We start from the raw sequence: 23,705 nt of genomic DNA, 5'->3' as shown, positions 1-23,705 counted from the left end.
AGATGCATACTTAACAATTCAATCTGTTGATCCTGAGCATATCCCCCTCCCCGTCCAGTTCGAATTCTTTGGTAGATTTTGAATTCAGTAAATTTTATCCTGGTTCCCTCAAAAGAAATGTAGTATCCACTAAGATCTTATTTTGGAGTTCTGCACTCCTATTATTACCATAAGATAAAAAATGATTTGCAGAAGTATAATATTTTTGAATGGCATAAAATAGTTTTTACCAAGTCTGATAAATCTTTATGGGCCTAGGCAAGTTTCTAATTATGTGCAACCTTATTTTTTTTTTTTTTTGGCAAGTATTTTAAGTAGTTGATAGTGTCAGGGAGACATTCAACTTTTTTGGAGAGGAATATATTATTTTAAAAGGTAAGGGAGGACAAATATGCATAGTATCAAATATACTAGTGATTTCAGACTTGTAACCTACTAGCATACATTTCTGTTCGTGCAAAATATATGTATGATCATTGTAAATATAGAGATAGCTGATACATCACAGAAAAAGATGAAGTTTAACATGTTTTAATAAAATTTACTAAGTTTTTATTGGATCATTGAACACAACTGTTTGCAGTCTCATTGTTTGACTATCCACTTTGTATGCTTTAATCCTGTAAATTGAACAGCTATTTCTAAGATGACAACATGTAATCTATTAACTAGTGATTTCTTACTGTTTTTTGAAATTCTGTATTACTTGTACCCTTATGCTGTTTTGTTTTGTTTTTTCTCCTTTAAATAAAATTTTAAAAAAAATTTAGCTATAGCAAAAGCCACCAATGACAAACAGCTGAAAAAGACATAAAATTCACTCTACCATTTAAATTCAAAATGGAGAACCAGAGACTCTAGTTTATTCATCCAGAATTACAGCCAGAACTAGATTCCAGATCTGAATCCTACACTATTATTTTTCCAACATTATACTATTTATTTTGAAGCAGGTTATATGATCTCTCATTTTGACTTTGGTACCAGAGAAAAGAAGAACATAAACTTTCCAAAGAAGTGTGTATTAACAACTATTTCTGGTATAGTTTCAGTTAGGAAGCTTCAGTTAGGAAACTTATTCATTCAATAAATAAAATAGCTATATTTAATGTTAAAATTATCTGCTAGTTTAAAAAATAATCTTGTACTCTATATCTGTAGAAAATTGTCATGATTCATTTTTGCTATCTCTGAGTTTCTGATTTATCAAATATATTCAAGGTGCTTAGGGTAAATCCTATCATTAATTCTGATTCTAAATTATAAAATTTAGATAATTATACTGTTCATGTTTGTCACTTTCAGTTACAGAAGTGTAACTGAAATTTTTATAGAAGAGTAAACATCCTATTATATATGCAGAGGTCAGTAAGTAGGACCCTATGGTTAAAGTATCCAGCCTTCATCTTCAGTAGAGTGCAACATTGCAAAAGAATTAGTGCATCATAGGCAGGCTGTCCAGACTGTGGTTAAGAGGAGAACATTTTTGTGATTAGACTCTTTGTCTGTGCCTCCCAACACCTGTTGGACCATGTAAAAACCTTTGGATCACATCCTCCTTTCAAACTTCTTCATGCCTGCCTTCAAACTGTCTTGTGTGGTTTTATATAAACCTTCTGACACTTTTTTGCACATTAACTTCAAATTTAATAAGCATGCAATCAAATTTTGTATATTTTGTTTTCTGTTAAGTAGAAAACATGACCAAAAACTCTAGGAGAGAATTAGAAAAAAAAAAAAAAAGATAAACATTCAATGCATTTCATTAAATTTTCCTAGACCTAGGTTTTAGCCTATCTTACTATGTAAAAAAATAATGTAATGTCAGGCATGACCTCATGCAAATTAGATAAAGCCGTATGAGTACGCCCAAGATAATGTATTACATTATAACTTGTAAAGTAATAGAGTGTGTCGCTGTCAGTTTGGTTATCTTGGTAAGGTGTGATCAGTCTAGAAGGGCTATAAGTACTCTCTCAAATTCTGAGTGCTGTTTTTACTTTAAAGGTTCAGAGATTTTCCTTTAAAAGCCCTAAATATACTATATGCCAAATGATGTCCCACATGCCAGGATATAACGATGTACTCTTCTCTAGACATTGGTTGTCTATATGTTGCCATGAAACAGATCATCAAATATGTGTTAGAATGACATAAACAGGGAAAAAAGACAGCACTGTAAGGAAGAGCAAATTTGAGGTGGGCTTCCAGGAAAGACGAATGAATGCAATGGATTCAGAATGAAAGGGAGAAACCAGTACTACAGCTGTTGAACCAATGAATAGAGCATGGAACAAGCAAAGTTCACTAGGTAGGAGTGCAAGGTAAGAAAAAAATAGGAGGAAGCTAGAAAGGCCTGAGGAAGGGAAGCAAAAGAAAGGGTACTGGGCAACTGGGAGTTGGGTTCATGGTCTACCTGATTTCAAGTCATGCATAACTTATGTGTCATATACATCATCTATATTTTGTGTATTTTAGGTATGTATATTATATTTGAGATTAAAACTGTCCATTTTCTGTCTTCCTGTTATGCAAGTTGATGAGTTAAATAATTTACAACAATATGGAGTTATAACTTACTATAAAAATAGGGAGGGCATAGAAATGGAAAACAAAGAAAGGGAGAGAGAGAAGGAGAGAGAGAGAGAGAGAAAGAGAGAGAGAGAGAGAGAGAGAGAGAGAGAGACTAGTTTTACTAGTTTTGCTACCATCATGTTGATCTTCATTGCAACACATTGATATTTAAGAATGTTACTAAGAAGAAAAACAAAAATAATAAAAATAATTAGAAATGGGCCTCAGCTTTTATAAGCTGATGGAAATGGTACCAATCACCTGCCTTCTGGCTGTCTCTCTCTTTCACAGATATACAATATGGCGTTTTCTGTGTTAAAATTTCCACTGATCTTCTGAAAATTTGGTGGCTCTAATTTCAAGTTATTTTTGAGAATAGATTACTTGCTGTATTTTATATTTTAGTGCAGAAATGGAAAGTTATTACTGTCTCAGATCGTCTCAAAAAGGAAAATAACAGCAGTACAATACTTAGGGTTTAAAGAGAATTACGATTAAGAAAACTTCAAATTGCCTTCCTATCTTTTTAGATAAGTAAAATGTGTAAAATGAGAGTATGAATTCCCAAAGAATATTAAAATTCTACTTAATGCACTAGTCATAAATTTTAAGATCATTGGGAGTTTATTGTTTTGCAATGAATGTAAGTAGTCCAGTGAACTACCCTGTATTGTCATACAGTATAATTTTGTTACGTAACTACAAGCTATTTTGACTTCACCATGATGATTACTAACATAAGACACTCAAAAAAAGCCATGTATTATTTGGATGTTTTCAACAGTAATTTACGACTTACCTATTATATGTCCTTAAAGTAATCATAAAGGTTAGTTTTTTTTTTTTTTTTTTTTCTCATTTTGGTTTGTTTTTAATTATCAAAATATCTTAAATCTGGAGACATTTATAAGCAATATTAGACATAACATAACTCTTCAGTTTCCATACAGTATATGAGCAGCTTTAAGAACTGATTTATGGAGTATTTTTTAAAAACTAAGCTAGAATTAAATTCATTACAAGTTCACTATGTAATTTCTTCTAAAAAGAGACACAAGGAGGTATTTGGTAGAATCTCAAAATTAGTCCAGGTCATTCAAGGTATCCAGAACCTGTTAACAGCTACAATGTGAGCATTTACAATGTGATAATGATAGGCTTTGTCTTCCCTGAATTTACTATGGGTGATAAACTCTCTTAAACAGGGATCTGGGGATACAGCTAAACAAGCTATATCATTTGTGTTAATGTCAGTAATGTCAATATGTAAGCTCCAAGCAGGTTAGGACACAAATTCTAAGACATTAGATGGGGCCACTTGTGAATGGGAGACCGGGTAGGTAATAGAAATAGATAAAACTGCAAGGGAGTGCAAAGCCTTAATGGTATGAGAAAAGCTAATCTTCACAGGAGAAGTTAAAGGAAAAGAATAAGTTTTCTGTATTGAACTGTTACATAAACACGAGAATCAGAAAGTTTTACAAGTATTATATGAGCAATTAAAGAACATGGGAGAGTAGGATACTTTGCACCTATGAATCACATTATTTCTAAAGTCCTCTAGGCGTGGTGCAATTTAGCCTTTTCGGGAACCCTCTGTTCTCACTGATAGCTAAGTACTAATAACTGCATCCTAGGATACTTCTCTAAGAGCATAACCACCCATACATACAAACTAGGCCATGTTCATACAGAGACTTTCATAAACAAAGAGCTTTGGAAATGATAGATAACATGCCCTACACGGGGCTAGCTTTGGTTTAATTTAAAATGCTGATTTTACCAAACGAACATGAATCTTTCACATGCTTCTTGAAAGCTACATATTTATCATAATTTAAAACAAAATAAGAATGAAAAAGAATATCGTCATTGTAGATCATGGTTTCTTCAGATTACTATTATTCTACTGATAATTCCGTGCAAGATTCATGAGAGCAAAGCATTAATTTATAATTTAGATGACTATAGCAATTAGAATTCAAACTTCCACTTGTCCTCAAATCTCATTTGCCTAAGATCTGGGCACCTGTTCAGAATTCTTGCTGTCTCCTGTGTAAGCTTCTTTAGACTGAGTAAAAGATTTTCTAGAAGCACCACAACTGAGAAACCAAAGACTCACAAGAGTAGCTGTGACAACATTGATTCGGAGACTTCTCCTCTGTAGGTCGCTTTCCTTTTTTTTTTTTTTTTTTTTTTAATCTCTTTATGAATGTTCATTCAAAGCCATATTTAGGTCTGGGATATCAGACCTTCGAAGCACAAGGCTTGAAACAGCACCATCATTTATCTAGATATCAACTGCAAACACCAAAAATTAAGCACAGCATAAAAACAAATGAAACGTGGGAATAAACTTGGTCTTTTCATGTACTAAACTGCTTAAGAAGCTGCTAAATTTTTCTTTATCATTATCTATGGCACACTATGTATGCTCTTTTATAGTTCTACCTACACGTTAGAATTAATACATTTTTCAAGCAATATTGGCTTTTTGCTTGAAAATAGTATGTATTTTCCAAATACCAAACATTTGTAATGTTACTAAGTATCATCTTTGCTGCTCAAAATGAACATTAAATAATCAATTTACTATAATTATTGTCTAAAATACAAGTCATTATGCAGATATATCAAGTAACATACATTTGGTCAAAACTTAAAGGAGACAATCAACATCAACCATAATTCACCCAGTTAGCATCAATTGTAGAGAACTAGTTGCAGACAATTATTTTCTATACTCATTTCAAATACTGACAGTATATTAAAATCTTTAAAACTGTTTCAATTAACATCATGAAATTAAGACCCAACAGATTAAAAGCACAGAGTTGTTACAATGTAGAACATCTAAAAGAATATGCAATAATTTTATTTTCATCTTCAACCATTAGATTGAGTTAAAAATAAAATTTACACTGTCTATATTTTCCATAAATCTTTAAAGACAACTGGGATACTAATAAACAGTGAGCTAATACAGTCAACAAACAGTGATGTCAGTACATTTCTTTAAATGTCTCCATAACATTTAGAAGTTCAAATTAATTAGCTGCCTCTCAACTTGGTGCAACTTAGAGTTTGAACTAAGTGCAGCGGGTTATTCACTATGTGTTACAGATTATTACTCTGTAGTGAAAATCTTACTTTCAAAGAAATGGTAACTCAATTTCTCAAGATGGGAAAATTGGCAACTTATGGAGATATTTTTGGTTGTTAGAATTAATTTGGGGGCTGGTAGAAAATATGGAAGACAGGAATGCTAGTAGTGTCTATTAAGTAGGTCTAGAGATGTGATAACAAACAAGACATATATAAGACAAGCTCCACGACAAATATCAACAGTGTAGAGACTGTAAACATTAGGCTGACTGATACACTGTCCACACATGGTAAACTGGCCAGGATAGGAAGTAAGAGTACAGATTGAAAACCCAGGCACCAGGATTGGCTCCACTCTTTATCAATAATGCAAAAAGAACATTATGTAAAAACTAAGGGCATCTAAGTTAGCCATGAGCTTTAGTGGAAAATTACATATTTGTATTGGTTCATAGTTCGTGACAAATTTGGCATATTAATATGTATCATGCTCATGAGGACAACTGAGTATGGAATAAGCCTTGAGCAAATTTTCCCTCTCATCTTTTGCAAAACAGAACACTACTCATGTCATTTCCTGGGAGAATCATGAGATGGTAAATGTGAAATTGTTAGGACAAAGCATAGGAATCAACAGATGCTGTAAGTACAATAGGAAGTTGTCAAATTGTTTAAAGTAGTCTAAGAATATGCCACCGTTCAGTGTAATCCAGTATCCATGATAGGTCTAAGAATGTTATATAAAAGCTAAGGAACTCTCATTAAGCGTAGCGGTACATAGTTGTAATTCCACTTTCTAGGGAGGCTGAGATAGGAAGGTCACAAGTTCACAGCTAGCTTCAGCAAATCTACAAGACTCATCTCAAAATAAAGAAAATAATAGTAAAATAAAAAGTGTTGGGATGTAGTTCAGGGCTTTATGTATTCAATCCTCAGTACCGCACACACACACACACACACACACACACACACACACACACACACATGATATATGAACCTTTGCTGATGGTGCATCAACACTCACTGACTCATTAATTCATGACAAGTGTATTGCTACTACTTCTCTTCCTCTGGGCTGTCATCATGAGGGTGATGGAAGAATTAAGCAGACAGGGCGGCAGTGGAGAATGGTTTACTGGAAAGAGCAAAGGAAAGCTCTCACTAGATGAGGGGGCACCCTATGGGAAGACACCCAGAAGCACTTGAGTAAGGGCTTACATGCAGCTTTTTGGTGCAAAAGGCATGGAGGACATGTAAAAATAATGTGTGCATTAGACGCCATTGTTGTCACTGGGCTTCTTGACATTGGCAGAATTTATTATTCCTTTTTCCATCACTTTCCAATTAAGCCTCTATACCTTGCACTCTGATTGGCTGAGGTTTGTCTCGGTTGCTCCAGGTCCTGCCCTCTGTTCACTCAGTTCACTCAGGCCCTTGCCCTTTGTGTCTGTCCTGGTCTCACTGTCGTATTTGTGTAAGATGATAAGGATGGAAGCTGCATACACTGTATGTGGGAACTCTGTATACTCTGTCAATGATGCTGTATAAATCTGAGTACATCCTAACATTTACAAAGATACATTAAAGGTGAACATTACTTTGCTTCCTCTCCCTGTGAACTCATGGACAGTCCTCCTGCCCAAGGAATTTTTCTTCAGCTTATCCCTACAATCTAAAGATGATGCCAAGCTCCAGGCAGCATTCAATCAAATAATGATCAGTGATGAGAAGCCAGGATTAACCCTTCCTAGATTCATCTCTGCATCACGAGATGTCCAAGCATCTTCTGAGGTGTGGATTGATATATACATAAATAAACTAATCACTTAGGACAAAAGAGAATTTCCATTTTTCAAAGAAGATTTCAAAGATTTCACAGAATTGTCAAGGTAAAAGAAAAGGAATATACTTTTTGTACTCTAATCAACATTTCCTGAAAATAGAGAAATGTTTTAAAAAATGTGCTTTTTAGATTTAAAACAGTGCAACAACTGAAAGAAAAATCATTTCTTATACTTCTTCCACAAGACTAAAATGGTTTAATAGTATATTGATTTAATTAGTGTGAAGAATTATTTTCCTCCTAAGAAATTTTAGGTATCATGATGCCTTAAATAAGACTGCCGCTGAAAGGGGAAAGGTAAGGACTCAGAGAAGTAAAATATATAAAATTAGTACCTACTTTTAATATTTTGCTATGTTGAGAAACAGCAACAAAACCACATAGATCACAAAAACTAAAAGGCTATAAATCACATAAATAAATTAGATAGTATATAAGAAGCACGTAGGTCAGAGGCAAGGGATTTAGCTCAGCGGCATAAGCACCTGCCTTGCAAGCAGGTGGTTGGTCGTGAGTTCGATCCTTGTACTGATAAAAAAGAAGAAGAAGAAGAAGAAGAAGAAGAAGAAGAAGAAGAAGAAGAAGAAGAAGAAGAAGAAGAAGGAGAAGAGGAGGAAGAAGAAGAAGCGCATAGGTTAAAAAAATTGTAACAGTTAATTTAAAAGAATTTGGCTGTAGTGGATTAACTAATGGTCAACTTGTATCACCCAGCTGGACTGAATCAGTGTGGTGCTGAATGTGAAATGCTCACCTGAGGATTACTGCAAAAACATAAAAGGAGAACTGTAGTCGAAGATGGAGTGCTCTTGATTTTCCTGAAGGAACTTGTTGTCCTGGGTTTCCTGAGATGAACTCAGCAATTATCATGACGGGAGGAAGGGATACTAATGCTTCGTATCCCTTGAGGATGGCTGCTGTTCTTTTTAGGGGAGCTCTGGTCCTTACTTTGGTTAGGCTCCAGTGTAGATGCAGTATAGATCCCTCAGTCTGCTGGCACAGATCTTTCGTCCCCCTGGTGCAGACTTTCTAGCTTCCGCCACTGACTTCTGGAACTTTCCCGTGAAGACCCTTGATATAGACTTGCATGAGACATTATCTTGGGCTCTAGGCTTCCAGCTGGACTCACTGAGGCCATTTCTCTGAGCTCTGGGTCTTCAGCTAGACTCTCGAAGAACATCGCAGTGGGATCGTGGCCCTCAGCTAGATTCTTTGGGTCTCTAGTGTATGGAAAGATATCCTGCAGTCTTTTGCACTTGACTTTTTGGGTGAATATTATAAAGCAATCCTATAAACTATGTGTCCTGTATTAAATCCTTTTTTCTTGTAAGTCCTGAATGCAACATAGGTTAACATATGAATGGTAGCAGGCTAACAAGCCATTTTATGTCTATATTGACAAATCAGTATGTACTCGTCAAATTTTAGCTCTTAAGGAACCTGAGATGGGAAGATCACAAGTTTGAGCCCAGCTTTCGCAACTAATGGAAAACATGTACAAATAAATAAATAGATATGAAGATGCAGTTCAGGAGTACAATACTTGCCTAGCACTCATGGGGTCTGGGTGTAATCTCTAACACTTCAAAGAATAATAATAGCAACATAGTAAACTAGCGGTTCAAGGTTCACCTGTACTTAAAGTCTACTACATAAATCAATCCTCTGATTTTCATAGCCCCTTTAAGGTATAGAAGTGTTAAAATGGTTAAAGAAACTAAGCTTATAGGTGCTTGCTAGAGCACACAAAATGGGCATGGAAAGGGTTACCGGCTCATTAATGTCCTCCCAAAATATACTGCAGTCCTAGCAACGAATGTGAGCATAGCCTTGTTTGGAAGTAGGGTGTTTGTAGATGATGTTGATCATGTTAAGAGAAGGTGTCTGTGAGTGGCTTCTATTCCAGTACAACTAGTGATGAAGACTCATTTCTTTTACCGATAAATAAATAAATAAATAAATAAATAAATAATTTTAAAAATGGGGACTGGGGATTTAGCTCAGCGGCATAAGCACCCTCCTTGCAAGTAGGCAGTGGTGAGTTCAAACCCTGGTACCGATTAAAAATAATAATAATAATAAAAGACTCGGTTCTTTGACCACAATTGTACTCAGGCTTCTGAATCTTATGCTGGAAGAGGATCAGCCTGGGGTTTCCCTTCCTGTGCTCCTAGAGTCTGATTTCCACAAGAGTCCCGTTCCACTAGTTTAGCAGAAGTTGCCCACCTTGGGTGTCTGACCACATTAGGTATATTTCAAACTTACTTATCTTCAGCACTAATCCTATCAAGTCAGTTGGCAGAAAATCTTTATCCTGATGTTTCCTTGAAGTCCTTTTCCATTTAATGATGCTTACCATACACATTGGTTATAAATCTCTTTGTCCTTGTTGGAGGCACAGTACAATTTCTCCCCCCACTACAAAGTCCCATTTCAGGATATTTATTCCTGTCATCGTGCTCTCCTTTAAAGTTGACTCATCACCTTAGCATTGTGAGAAGATGTACATGAGTGAGGAGAGACAGCCATGGGACAAGGGCAGGAATGATGCACCCAGCAGTGAAAGGTCATCAAGGATCACTGGCAACAACAAGACTTCCCTTCCCTGCAGAGTAATCTGCAGAGTAATCTGCAGGGAAGGGAAGATTACTATGCAAAGTCATTAGAGAGTAAGTGACCATCTGACACTTGCTTTGGAATTTTCAGTTGCCAGAACTATTACACAGTGTTACCCTTTTGTTTTAAGCTGCCTACTTTGTGGTCCCTTGTTGTGGAAGTCTTGGGAAGCACACAGAATAAGGAACCAAGAAATGATGGCTTGGGTTAACATACTCATTAGAACACTCACAAACTAAATGGGAAAGGGAATTCACAAATACTAACAGAAATGGGATACAATTGCAGCAAACAAAACAAACAAGAAAACACAATCAAATTTTCCTGTCCACTCTACCTGGGAGAGGAAGGTGTGAGAGAAAAAGGGATCTGGGGAAGGCTCAAGTCTGCTAACCAACTCTTCCATTTCAGACTCACCTACTTGATGTCTTTATAGGTCTTTCCAACAGCCAAACAGCCAATCACCTATCACTAATCAGTAATTCAGCCACTAGAAAACACAAGTGCCATATTTTTGCATCAAGACCTGACAATTTCCTGCTCTTATAACATGAATACAATAATTTATGGACAGTGTTTCCAAGTGTTATTTGAAAAAGTTTTTAAATTCTTAATTGCAGAAGAAGTTCTCTTTGCCACCCAAAGTAAAGCCACTCAAAATAGTGCATTTTATCATTGTGTGCATGTGTTTGAATTTTTCCAACAGGAGTAGAATATGTTCAATATTTCTTGAAAAGTAAAGGATACTTGTTAGCATTTCGAAACAAGAAGGATACTTGTTTAATACTTGTTAGCATTTTGAAGATTTTTAGCTACCATTAATTATTAACTCAAGTATAAACTGTGGTCCAGGACATGCAGCCACTTGAACTAAACCAGTGAACCTGAAGAACAAACAGGTCAGAGTATTTGCTGTGATATTTAAGTGAGCCTTTTATCAACCGGTACACCAACTCCTGGGTCACTCCAAAAGCAACTCCAGAAAGGGGAAATCTGGCAGTTTAACTAAAAGAAAAAAAAAAAAAATTATCTGAATATTTTAGTCATGCGTTTCACCTCTAAATAGGTACTAATTTCAAAATGCCCTGTAATCAGAATTTTACATCTGAACCTCTGATTACACGCACTGTTTGGCAGTGTGAAGAAATTGATTATCCTGGGCAAAAAGCCCCCAGATAACATCACGCTGGTCTCCGAATCTATCAACTTTCCTCTTCCTGTCATTTAAGTTTCGAAAAGTGAGTTTGTATTCATGTAAATAATGCAGATCGACAGAAAAAGCAACTAATAAATACTTTTCATGACAGGGCCTTAGCTGCAGGACTTACGTAATCCAGCCCCTCCTACCACATGGGAAATGCAGGGAGACCAGTCTGAACCTCTGAAGCCTTCAGTTACAGCAGGAAAACCCTCAATGGTCCAAGGGCGAGGCGGGTGGTTTAAAAGTGTGAAAACTGGATATCATATTTCTGGGCAATAATTCCTGGAGGTCACTGCAGGTGCCTTAGAGGCAGGGCACTTAGAGGCAGCCACCAGTAGTTAGCTTTGGTAGCTTAGTAGAAACCTGGTTTTTGAGGAAAAACCACCCACTGAGCGGCGGGAGAGCAAAAGGACGATGCGCCCACCCAGCACAGAAGCCTGCACAGCCACTGCACCGCGGAGCTTCCAGCGCTGGCTCTGTGGACCAGGACGGAGCTCAGGAAGGGCATTGCACCAACTGCCACTAGCTTGCTGCCCACCTGTGCGCGAGAGAGCAAACAGTCCAGGGCCTGAAGAAAGTCTTCAGCACTTAGCAGGACATGGCTTAGCCTTGGAAACCCAGGAAGTTGACATCTGCTTTCTCCCAAACTCCTGGCCTCAAAGTCAGTGCCAGGACACCTGCACTGATCAAGAGGAGGAGTAACAAGGCCCTGCCGTCTTAGTAACTGGATCCTCAGCATCGGGGCTTAGCCGGCGTCATGGTAATAAATGCTCTCTTTCTCATACTTAAAATACAAATGTATTCTTCCCTAACCGAGGTGGAAGAAGGGCCCACAAGCACCGCGGGGTTGCCAGGGAAATTTGTGTATTCCCTAAGGGTCTTTGGGCCAGCAGTGTAAAACAGGTTCCTAGAAAAGGGAAACTTTGGCGAGAAGGCAACAGCAGAGCTGGGCTTGGCAGAGGAAAGGCTGCTAGTGGGAGCTGTGGCAGCTGCCCAAGCTGAAGCCAGGGCATCCCAAGAGAAGTCCACTGCGGACACAGGGAGCCCACTCTAAGCAGCCCGGAGAGGATAAAAAGTGTAAGAGCTCAAAGATCCAATGGCCAACCACTTACCCGTTCTTCCAAGTTTCTCAAGTTTTCAACCATTTGAGCATTTGAGCAATATATTTAAGTACTTAAACCTTTTCTAAATGAGAAGTGTAGATAAGTCAAGGGTGTAAGTTCCTTCATTTTAAAAAAAATCTTTCTTGAATGTGTTTGCTCAGCATAACAGTTTTGCATCAAACTTTTTTTTTTATTTTAAGAGAAAAAAGATAAAAATAACAATGAAGCATTTTCAAAACAGGCTAGAAGGATAGTTACAGTAATTAATATGCTGCATAAGGTTGTCTTCATTGTAGTTACTCAGAGTTCACAATTTATTCAAATTAGTAAAAGCTATGTTATCAGTAAACTGTAATACTATAGATACTACAAAGCTAGGATATGATTTAAAATGCTAAAGGTTATCAAAATAATTTTTAATGTATTCAAGTATGAAAAAGATAGCAGAAGAAAACAAAGTAAAAAATGAAGTGGCATATTTAAATCTTCACATGTCAATACAGGCATAACAACCACATCAAAGGCAAATGCCTACATGCACCAAATAAACAACAGAAGCTTTCAAAGCAGACTAGAAAGCGATGCTCTACTATGTGTTGCTTCCGTAAGACTGAATCACTCACACTTTCTGTGTCGGAATCTACAGCGATCCAGAATATTGCTTGGCAGGTGGTTGAAAAGTATACAACTATTGAATGATTCAGCACGATTCTGACAGTTTATGAAAAAAAAGATGGGAAAATTTACATCCACATAAAAATTTGCTATTGGATGCTTATAACTTTTTTCCAGGAGTCAAAATTGAAAACAACCTAGGTATTCTTTAGTAGATGAATGATTGAATGGTAATTGGTAATAGTGCTCTCATACCATGATATGCTCAATAATAGTGGAGAAAATTATTGCTCACCATGAAAACACATTTATCAGGTTACACAGGGATCTGTTGGTTGGTGTATGTGTTCAATATTTTTTTGTAGTGTCACTCTCCAAATCATCATAGTCTTCTCCAGTTTTACAAGAAATTACTTAGAGAAAGATTTGGTAAAATATACACTAATTTCTTTGTAGTCATTCTTACAGGTGGAAAGCTAAGCAATAAATAGTTAAAATCATGATTTTTACAATTACAGAGGTGCAGAAGGCAGGGTGACAGAAAGAATATAAGTAAAGAACCCTACTTTTCAGCCATATTAGCTAGAGAATCAAACTGTCTCTGTTGGAGTTTGTGCTACTTGAAGCAATACTCTTTTGGCATAGTTTATGTTTCTGTAACAACATATCTGAAGCTGAGTACTTTATAAGGGAAGTGATTTATTTAGTTTATGATTCTTGTGGTTGAACGTTTGAATGTCTAAGAGTTTCCTGGGTACTCACAACATGATGGAGAAGGGCAAGGGAAATAGCCACGTGCAGAGAGACACATGTATAAGACAGAAAACAAGAGAAAATAGGAAAGGACAAGACTTGCTCTCAACAATGTGATGCTGTTAGAACTAATCCAGTCACAGGAGATGTGAACCATTCTCATGAGCCGACATTCATCAAGTCATCTCTCAGTTGACCTGGCCTGGTAAAGTCCCCACCTCCTCAGCCCCCGACACTAGATACCAGTATTCTATCTCATGAAACTTTGGGGCGTGAATCCCACCTACACTGTGGCAGGCAGGTAAGTTAACTGAGCCAGAGCTTTTGCTCTCCTGGACATTCTAGTTGAGGAATTGAATAGCAAATCAAATCCCTAATAAACAAATTTTCAAAATAATTTCAGGAAAAGTTTTAAGTGCTATAAGGAAGTAATAGCTGAATGAAATAAAGTGACAAGGACAAGAGGAAAGAGGGCTAATGCAGGCTTCTAGGATAGAATGATTCTCTAGTCAAACATGATTGACATGAAGGTTATGGCTGTAAGAACAGCATTACACAGGAATGGCAAGTACCAGAATCTTCAAGAATGAGCTTGAACTCTCCTTATACTCCTGAAGCAAAAAGGCTGCTAGTGAACTGTAGCTTTATGAGTCATGAAAATCTGTGAGGTGTCCAGGGACCAGCTAGAGCAGTGCTTTGTAGGCCACGGTACAGGTTTGGAATTCTATTTTTAATGTAACAAAAGCCAGTGGAGATATTTGAGTTGGAAATGGTCTAACCTAATTTATTCATGTATGCTTATTTTTCAGTATCATACCACTGTTTGAAGTACGGGTAGATAGAGCCAAGAATAGAATTTGAGAGAACAGGTAGGTGGCTTTGAAGAAAATAAGATCTCCTAGAATAGTCAGATGTCAGATTATGTAGACATAAATATCTCAAAAAGTTCTTCCCGATTCAATAAGCATGCAGCCTGAACTGAAAATGGAAGCAGTGCAAAAATGATCTGCTCATAAATCCAGAAAGGCAAAGGTAAAATATGACAGTCTGTGATAATATCGAGAGGAGATGCCAGGCTAAGGTGATCTCTCTTAGCCTATAGTTTAACTGACCATTTGCTGTCTTTCTTCTTGGTGCATTTTATAAGGCATTTAATCTTAAAAAATGACTGGAGGTTAGTTAAGGAAGATGATCACCAATTAAACGGCCACTTTGTTCAGGTAACATACTGAAAGTTATTTACTGTTATTTGAATTAGATGTCTAATTAGTTTCTTATACAAGTGTTAAACAGATCCAATAGTAATTGATGTCTATCCTGTAAAAAGTTTCCCACATGGTTTGATACAGTGAAAGCCTGATTATTCTCCCAATTAAGGAACAGTTTTTTAAAAATCTACTTTAGCCTCCTGCCCACCTTGAGCATTACCATAAAACATTTTTACTTATGTGATTTTGATAATATTAAAATGAAAATAATAAGCTTTGGAATACAGTATGAGATAGAATGGAATGTACAATCAAAGAACAATAAACAATAGATTGTCCCTTAAGAATGCAGATTTGGAAGCAATGTTATTTCTGTTTCAACAACAGCTCCACCAGCTGATTGGTGACTTAGACAAAGCATTAATGTTTGTATATCACTCTTTTTCATGTGTAAAATGGAGAATAATATATAGGTTTTATGCTAATATTATTTGAGAGTTGACCCCTACCTGGAAAGTTTAGTCTTCTGAACTTTATCAGGAAAAAGAAAAAAAGTGTTTATAAGCATCAGAAGTCTCTTTTATTAGTGATATGGGGGTAATGGGCTGGACTAATTAACCGGAGTAAAGTTTCAGTATTTTCCAAGATTCTTCCTTAAGTGAAAATGATTTCAATATTTGGTACACACAATTTCGTGTATGACTTGGTAGAATTTGAGGGCATGAAGATACATGTAGTAGGTAAGGGAAAGAATGATATAATATTAGACTCTGATGATTATAAACCCATATTCTATTTCTAGTACTGCTATCTGGAAGCTCCAAGACATTTCAAAGAAGATTTAACAAAAGACAGACAAAGGAAAAGCTCAAAGAAAAGATAAAATATAAGTCTCATTTTTTAGACTTAAATTTCATTCGCATTAAAAAGAAAACTAACACCCTTGTGCCTAGGATTTCTATACAGCAACTCATACTTGGAAACCATGAGGTGAACCTACAATTCCCAAACATAAACATAAGGGGACAAACTAGTATGTGCTACATGATACTCTATGTCTTCTAGTTTTTTCAATATTGGAAAGAATATCTGAAATTCAATATTATCTTGAGCTGGCTAGGAAGGAGTATTTGGTCTTTAATCCAATTCCAATTTTTATGATGCTTATAGAGTAACAGAGATTAAAAGTCCTTATCCTTAGATGGGGAAGTGAGTGTTGCAAGATAAAAATTAGTTATCTTTACTTGTAATTCTTCCTAGAGGTGGAAATTGGAAGGAGTTATGAATGTAAAGCCCAAAATGTTTTATTCTTCTATGATACAGAAAGTATTACATAAAACCTAAAGATCCTTGACTTTTGTGAAAGGATTCTACATATATCTTTCATTCATATATTATTATTTTGCAAATTATAACAAAAACACAAGAACTACATAAGTAATGGCAATACATCTAAATTCTCTAGCATATTTTATCCAGGTATGATATCTGCGTTTTTGGTGGAACCCAGACGTCTGCACAAGAAGGCAATTTGCCCACCCTCTTGCTAAGTCCCTCCCTCAGGCGCGAGCCAGAAGGAGACCCAGTCAGTGGTTCCTGTGAGCCTACCAGCAGACAGGCTGGGAATTAAACATTTCCAACCCTCCCCTGCCCAATTAGCAACTGGGGACAGAGGTCTGAGCATATTTGGGAGGACGACCATCTGCAACAAAGCAAATATGGAGAATTTCTTTCCATATTCTGTTTGAAGGCAAAAGTTGTTTTCACTGTTTTGTTTCATTATGATTGATTAATTATTTTTATTATATTCAATATTCTCTTTTGCATGGTTACATAATGTTATATTTTTTGGTTTGCTTTTGCTGTACCCGATTGACTGGACAAATACTGTGAAGATAACAAGAGGTACTATGATATCTATTACTGTTATCCTATGTTGTGAAGTTCTCAACCAATTTTACTGCATGGTCTCGACTGGCTTTGCTCTGTCTTGTTCTGTTGTACTTTTACTACCTTCAAAATAAATAAATAAATAAATAAGATACTTGTGTTTCAGTCATTTTCTGCATCACCAGAAAACAATAGTCAACACTTACAATTTAAAGAATGAGAAGTTTATTTTATGTCATGATTTCAGTCCATGTTTGGCTGGCACCAAGGGAAAAAATGGCATGATCAATAGCCTAAGCAGAGGACAACTGCCCATTGCCTGGCAACCAGGAGGCAGTGAAAGAAGGGAAGAATGAGGAACAATAATGCACCCTTCCAGATCATTTCCCCAGTGACCAACCTCAAGCCAGGGAACACACTGTACTAATACATTCAGCTAGGAAACCCTTCAGTGGATGAGCACAAAGATTATCACACTTCCATGATCTACACACAAGAGCACTTAGCGGGGGCATTTTAGATCTAAAGTATATTCTGCCCTCAAACCTCAAAATATTTATATGTATCTCATTATGCATAATACATGTAGTCCTCATCTAAGTCTCATCTAAGTTTTAATAGTTCTATGAATTTCTGAAAAGTTCAAGTACAAAGTCTATTCTGACAATCAAGACAAACCTGTGCATCACTTTAAATATCAAAAAGAAAGTTAAACACTGATGACACTGAATGTCACACAGGAAAGATGACCATCGCAAGAGAGATAAATAGGTAATAGAAATGAATGGGTCCCATGTACGAAAAAAGGCCATTAGGGCAAACATTAAATACACGTCCACGACCATATACAGAGCAGGGTGTAGTGAGCAGTGAGCTCTTAATGGCTTGTGCAGGCTTGCAACCATGGCCCTGCCAGTTGAAACCACATGGCCTTTTTCTTGGGCTGACTTCATTCACTGCCAATGGATTTTCTCAGAAAACAGTATACATTTCCATGTTCTTTATCTTTCTGATGTCTCCATTGCACCTTTAGATTTATTCTCATAATTTACACATGACTCTCTCAGGCATACCTTGTAGGTACAGTTGCCTGGTCTCTCAGGCTTTTTCCAGAATTTTGGGTTGAAATATCCATGACCTCTTAACGGTTTTATTCTGAATTCCTGAAAAAGTAGCACCACATTGATGATGCCTAGGTCTGCTGGCTTCAGCAGCAGCTTAGCCCCTAGTGGCCTCTCAGTATCTTGATTGGTAAGAAGTGTGGAACAAAAGCTGAAGACCAATTCTATAGGTGGTCCTTTTCATGCATGGAACACAGAGCTCTCTTCTTAAAAGAAAGGTTTGCCATGCCTCACACTTGAGTCTACTTAGAATCTTACTGATTTCCAACATGCCTTTATTAAGACATTTTCTTTTCATCCTTATTTTTTTCTTTTCATTGATAACTTTATCCAAAAATATACTCTATTTTACCCCAACATTGCAGGCATTTACTTTCTGCTGAAACTACAATCCTTTCAAAAGCCTCTGCTATGCTTATTGTTTTTGGTTCTTACTATAGATGTGGCTAAAAGCAGCTTCTTTAGTCATATCACAGCCTGAATATGGGACTGCTTGAAAAGTTTTCTAGCAGATTAGTCTACTGTACTTAGTCTGCTGTTCTCTAAAGTCTCCAAAGAAAGGAAAAATGGAGACAAATTTTGCCAGTGTACAACACACTTGCTTTCTAGTCCAACTGCCTATTCTGTGAGCCCTTGTTCTTAGTTGAAATCTCCTAAGACTAGACATTACTTTTCTCACTTCTATCAGCATTTTGGTATTCTGAACTCCCCCCTCCAAAATTCCCCAAACATCTTTTATTACTCTACCAACAGTATTCTTACATGTCTCTAACCAGAATTTCCAAATCTTTCCTAATCCCTCCCACAAATGAGCTACAAATTGCTGCTGAACCACATGGTCAGATGTAATTACAATAGTGACTCCATTTTTCTTACCAATATCTTTCTTAGTTACCATCATCAGTGCACAATATTCAACATCCACAACATAAAGAGAAGTTTATTTTGGGTTAGGTTTTGTCTATCATCAACTGCTCTTACGCAGAAAGGGTAAAGGGCTTGGAAGGGGAAACAGTGCCTATCCCAAGAAATTCGAGAAGCAAACACACAAGATAGGAAGCAAGGACAAGAATATATGTCTCCTTCCAGGTCACATCCCCAGTGATCCACTTCCAACCAGGTTGTACAACTCAATAACATATTATGTTACTAAATTCATCAATGGATGTCCACACTACTGATTATCCAGTTATCTTCAACATAGGAGAAATTAGAAGGATATTTTGGATTGAAACTAAAATCATCTCTAAGTACTTTTACTATAGAATGCAATAGAATCAGTAGCTCACATATTTGAAATTTGTTTTCTTACGATTCTTAAGACTAGGAATGAAAGCCGAAGCTGTTACAGGTGAGATTCTATTGAGGGCTTTTTGCCCTAACTTGCAGCTAGCCACCTTTTTGTTGTGTCATTAAATGGTCTTTTTTTTCAGTGTTCATTCCCTTGGTATCTCTGTTTTATAATGATATTAATCATACTGGACTAGGGCCATCTTTATGATCTCATTTAATTTTAATTATCTAAAGGTCTTAGATCCAAATATAGTCATATTGTGAGGTACTCTCACCAAATAAGTTCCATAGAAGTATCCCAAAGAAGATGTGGGGATTTTTCTTTGCTCCCCACAGGAAGTAGATGATAGATTCACTGACTTCATCACAGAATACAAATTTCAGTGTAAGTCAGTGGGAAAAATACGCAGATTTATCAGACAGAATTAAAAATGAGGGGAAAACAGGGAAAAAAGGACTCCAGCTTGGAAAGCTAGATGAAACATACCCAGATGCAAGGATCAAACTAACCTGCTCACAAACACACAAGGCCTTTATAACTGAGATCATCCAGGATCCAGAGTATTGTTATCTGGATTCTGGTTTGGTAGCCCAGGAGATATCCTTAAGCTTTGATTAGTATATTTGTTTTCCTTCAACAGAACTGTTCTGGGGTTGGCTGCCTTGGTTCCTATCTTGAAGTAATTGTTTCCACTTGAGAGAAGAAGATTTCATTATAAGGTAGTGTTCAAAACTCTTCTTTTCCTGGAATTAAAGTTGACTGTAGTATTGGACATTTCTAGGCATTGTTCTAGGCAGGGTAGGAACTGAATGTTGTAAAAACTTAACAGTTTGGCACCCCAAAAACCCTGAAAGTTAATCAGGTTATTGTTATTTTAGTGTCATCAGTTTTGATGGGGAGAAATTTAGTGTTAAAAATGATCTAATATACACACTTCTTAAATGATTAACATGTCTATTTATAGGAATTTGATGCACAATTATAAGGAGAGAGACAAAGGATTGTATCTCCTTTCTGTTTATCTGTATTTTTCTATCTACATCAGAACTAAAAATTAGAGCTTCAACACTAATTTTGGAGGAAACACAATTCAGTCCATTATAATACCTAAAGCATCTGTCAGTTTTATGTGTTAACCCTGTATTTGTGTTGACCAGGGGACCCAATAAAAGTCACATATGTAACAATAAACAGAGTTTCAGTTTAACTAAGATCAATTATCCGAAGAAAAATTTTGATTTTGTTGTTATAATAGTAGAACAAAAACCTAAATCTTTATGGACCTCTGTCTTCTACTTTAGTTGAGAGCAATGGCTGCTTAAAGTTTTGCATAACTGAAACACACAGGATGGTGTTTTTGAGAAGAGTATTTAAGAAGAGTGATTTAAGAAGCAAATGTGCTCAGTAAATGTTACTTATACTCTTAACTCTTCCTTGTCTCCCATCTTCCCCATGCATCTTGGTATTAAAACATCTGGCTTTGTTTCAGAGATATTAATATATGTTTCTGAACAATTAGAATGCACGTCCCTAAATAGTATATATTAGAAATTAAGTATCAAAACTACAGGGTAGTTAGGAATGTTATCATGCATTGCTGATTGCCATGAGTGTTCTAGGAAAAAGACATACTTACGATGCCATGATAAAAATAAATAATGTTATTATTACTACATGTTACAATGGAGTATTTATTTTGTCTAAGGGGTTTTACAAAAAATTTACCAGCATATCCTCATTTTATGATAATAAAATGATATGAGATATTTAATAAAAATTGAAGCAGATGAGTTAAGAGCCACGATGCACTACTGTGTAGTCATTTCATTTACCTAGGGATATGAATCTATTTTATTTCAGTTATCCACTTATAGTTAAAATTCTAATCACATGAAACAGATTAACCTAAGAAGTAATAGAAAGAACTTGCCTTGAGAAAAATAAAATGAACACCTGTAGAAATTTCTTTATGGGTTTTCTAGGGAGAAAATTTTTAGAATATAAATACACACCTGTAAAAAGTTTAACATTTGTAATTTTGAATACTGGGAATGAAGTATGTTTTGAAAACTGTAAAAAGAAAATTGAGCATCTTAAGCCAAAAACACCTCTATAAAACATAAGGAAGATTCATGGTTATATTTACCTCTTGACCTCTTTTGTTCTCCTACTTTAATCTAAACAACTGTTCTTTAGCACTCTAGTTAAGCCAATTGACAAGGTTGCCCCAGGCAACAAAATTCTAGCAAAATTAATTTCAAAATTCTATTTTTTTTTTCCTTTCTAGTGATTGGAATACCACACGTAGCATGGACTGATTTTATTGAATGAGTGGTTTCTGGTCAGTCAGAATAATAGTCTTCAATTTCTGATAAAAAACAAAACAAAGCAGTGATACATATGTCTCACTGGTGAATGCAGACCTACACAAATTCATACATTGTGTGCCTTTCTCATCTGTAGAAAATAATCCGCTGAATTACTATATTTTCTATACTGGGATTGAATTCGCGATCATAAAAGACTGCACTGTATTAGGGAGGAAATAATGCATGAAAAATCAAAACTGTAAAAATCGTTGAAAATTGTTTTTATTTTTGCTGATATGCATGCTATTCCTTTAACAATGAAAATAAAATTATTTTCTTAAGTAATTTTAAATAAAAATATGAGAAAGTTCACCCTGTTAAATGATGCATGTTATTTAAAATTTGTTCAGCAAATTCATATAGGAGGAAAACAGAAGTACATAGGCTTGAACAAAAAAAGAAATAAGTCAATGGGACTTAAAGAAAAGCCTCAAGAACCATGGAGGGGAGAACAGCAGCATTTCCTTAGAATTGGGTAAGATTTAGAGGCATTCTAAAGGCCCATTTCAAAAGCAGTTTCTTTTGTTTTGATTTCTACTTTGAGCTCTTACTCACTGATTCAGGACAAAAATAATCCTGCCACTGTCTTATCATATTCAGAGTGAACTGGCATAATAAACAAGTACATTTTAAATAATCTTGGAAATTCCACTTTGAATTATTTTGCGTTGCCTGTTGTTACACTGAGGGTCTACTTACACTTAGGTCAGTCTGCTACATCTTAATTCCCTTTACATATAATCAGGTGACTGACTCATATGACTGAGAAGGCCTTCCTTGCTCTAATATCTATCCTCCGATCCTCTTAGAAATTAAGTACATCGCTCTTCACGTAGCTTCTTAGTGTAAATAACAAGTTTAGCTAACCCAGGGTCAATACAGCCCACTGAATAAAAATAAATAACAAAATAACTCCCACAAATTAAGGTTTATATAATACTTTCTTTTGTATATGAATGTTGATTACTTTTTCTGCAAGTGTCACCACTTTCCTTCCTGAGTCTTCTCCATGTATTAAAAAGCTACCACTTTTCCTTAAAATAAATCCTATAGCATATTCTATGTAGCATGATATAGGTGCCCTGTAGCATGCTAAGATATTTAATTATTTCAATTTTTTCACATTTTTCTTTTTTATAAATGTCCTTTCATTACAAAGATGATTTTCATTCCATCTTTACAAAATATGTCTAATTGTGCATGTGTTTATTGTTAAGACCTGAGTTGTCACTCTTCTTGAAAGGTATCAGTTAGTTCACCAAAGTCCTGTGGAGTCAAACAGAAGACAGAGGAGTCCTGGGACAGGGGTCCAAGACCTCACAGCTCACAGCGGGGCAGACAGCATGAGCTTCATGCTGGTACAAGCCTTATTTGGCTCATAAGTCATTTGTGTGCTACAGAGAGTGGCCCAGATGGATGCTAGGAAAAAGTACCTCGAATAGCTAAAGATATAGCTAAAGTACCTCAAATTTAGGAGTCTAAATATTTCATTAAGCAAATCAGGTTCATTGTTGAACTAAGAAATACATTGCTTGTGTTGTAATTCCTGTGCTTTTTAATCACATCATGTTCTTCCCAGAGCATTAATAAACCTGTTACCTAATCAACAGGAGATATTTTTTCTCAGTTTTGCAAGACTCGTGGCTGTATAAATCACCTAAACAAGATGATCTGAAAAAAGAAGATGCCCACAGTGCCTCTGGTAGCATGGAAGTGCGGTGGAAGACTGGCGTCACTCAGGGCTTACCACTGTCCCGTCCCTCTTTACCTTCCTTCCCTGCATGAGGCTCATGTCATTCACTGTTTGAGTATTTTATTTCCAAGCATTTTTGTTAAGTGGAAGAAATATATTTCTTTGAATTGCTTTGTTGATAAGTTGACTAGATAAAGAGTATAGGATGAAAGCCTTAGTTTTACAGTGTTTACTATGTGATCATTTGTACTGTAATAGTTAATGCGAGAAAATTATAACAATTTTTTCCTTCTGAATAATGTGTTCATATTACATGAAAATAG

Source organism: Cavia porcellus, unplaced genomic scaffold (genome assembly GCF_034190915.1).
Source record: "Cavia porcellus strain 051 isolate PalLab524CR breed Dunkin Hartley unplaced genomic scaffold, mCavPor4.1 scaffold_4, whole genome shotgun sequence".
Classification (NCBI taxonomy): domain Eukaryota; kingdom Metazoa; phylum Chordata; class Mammalia; order Rodentia; family Caviidae; genus Cavia; species Cavia porcellus.
Note: the sequence above shows the minus strand (reverse complement) of the source record.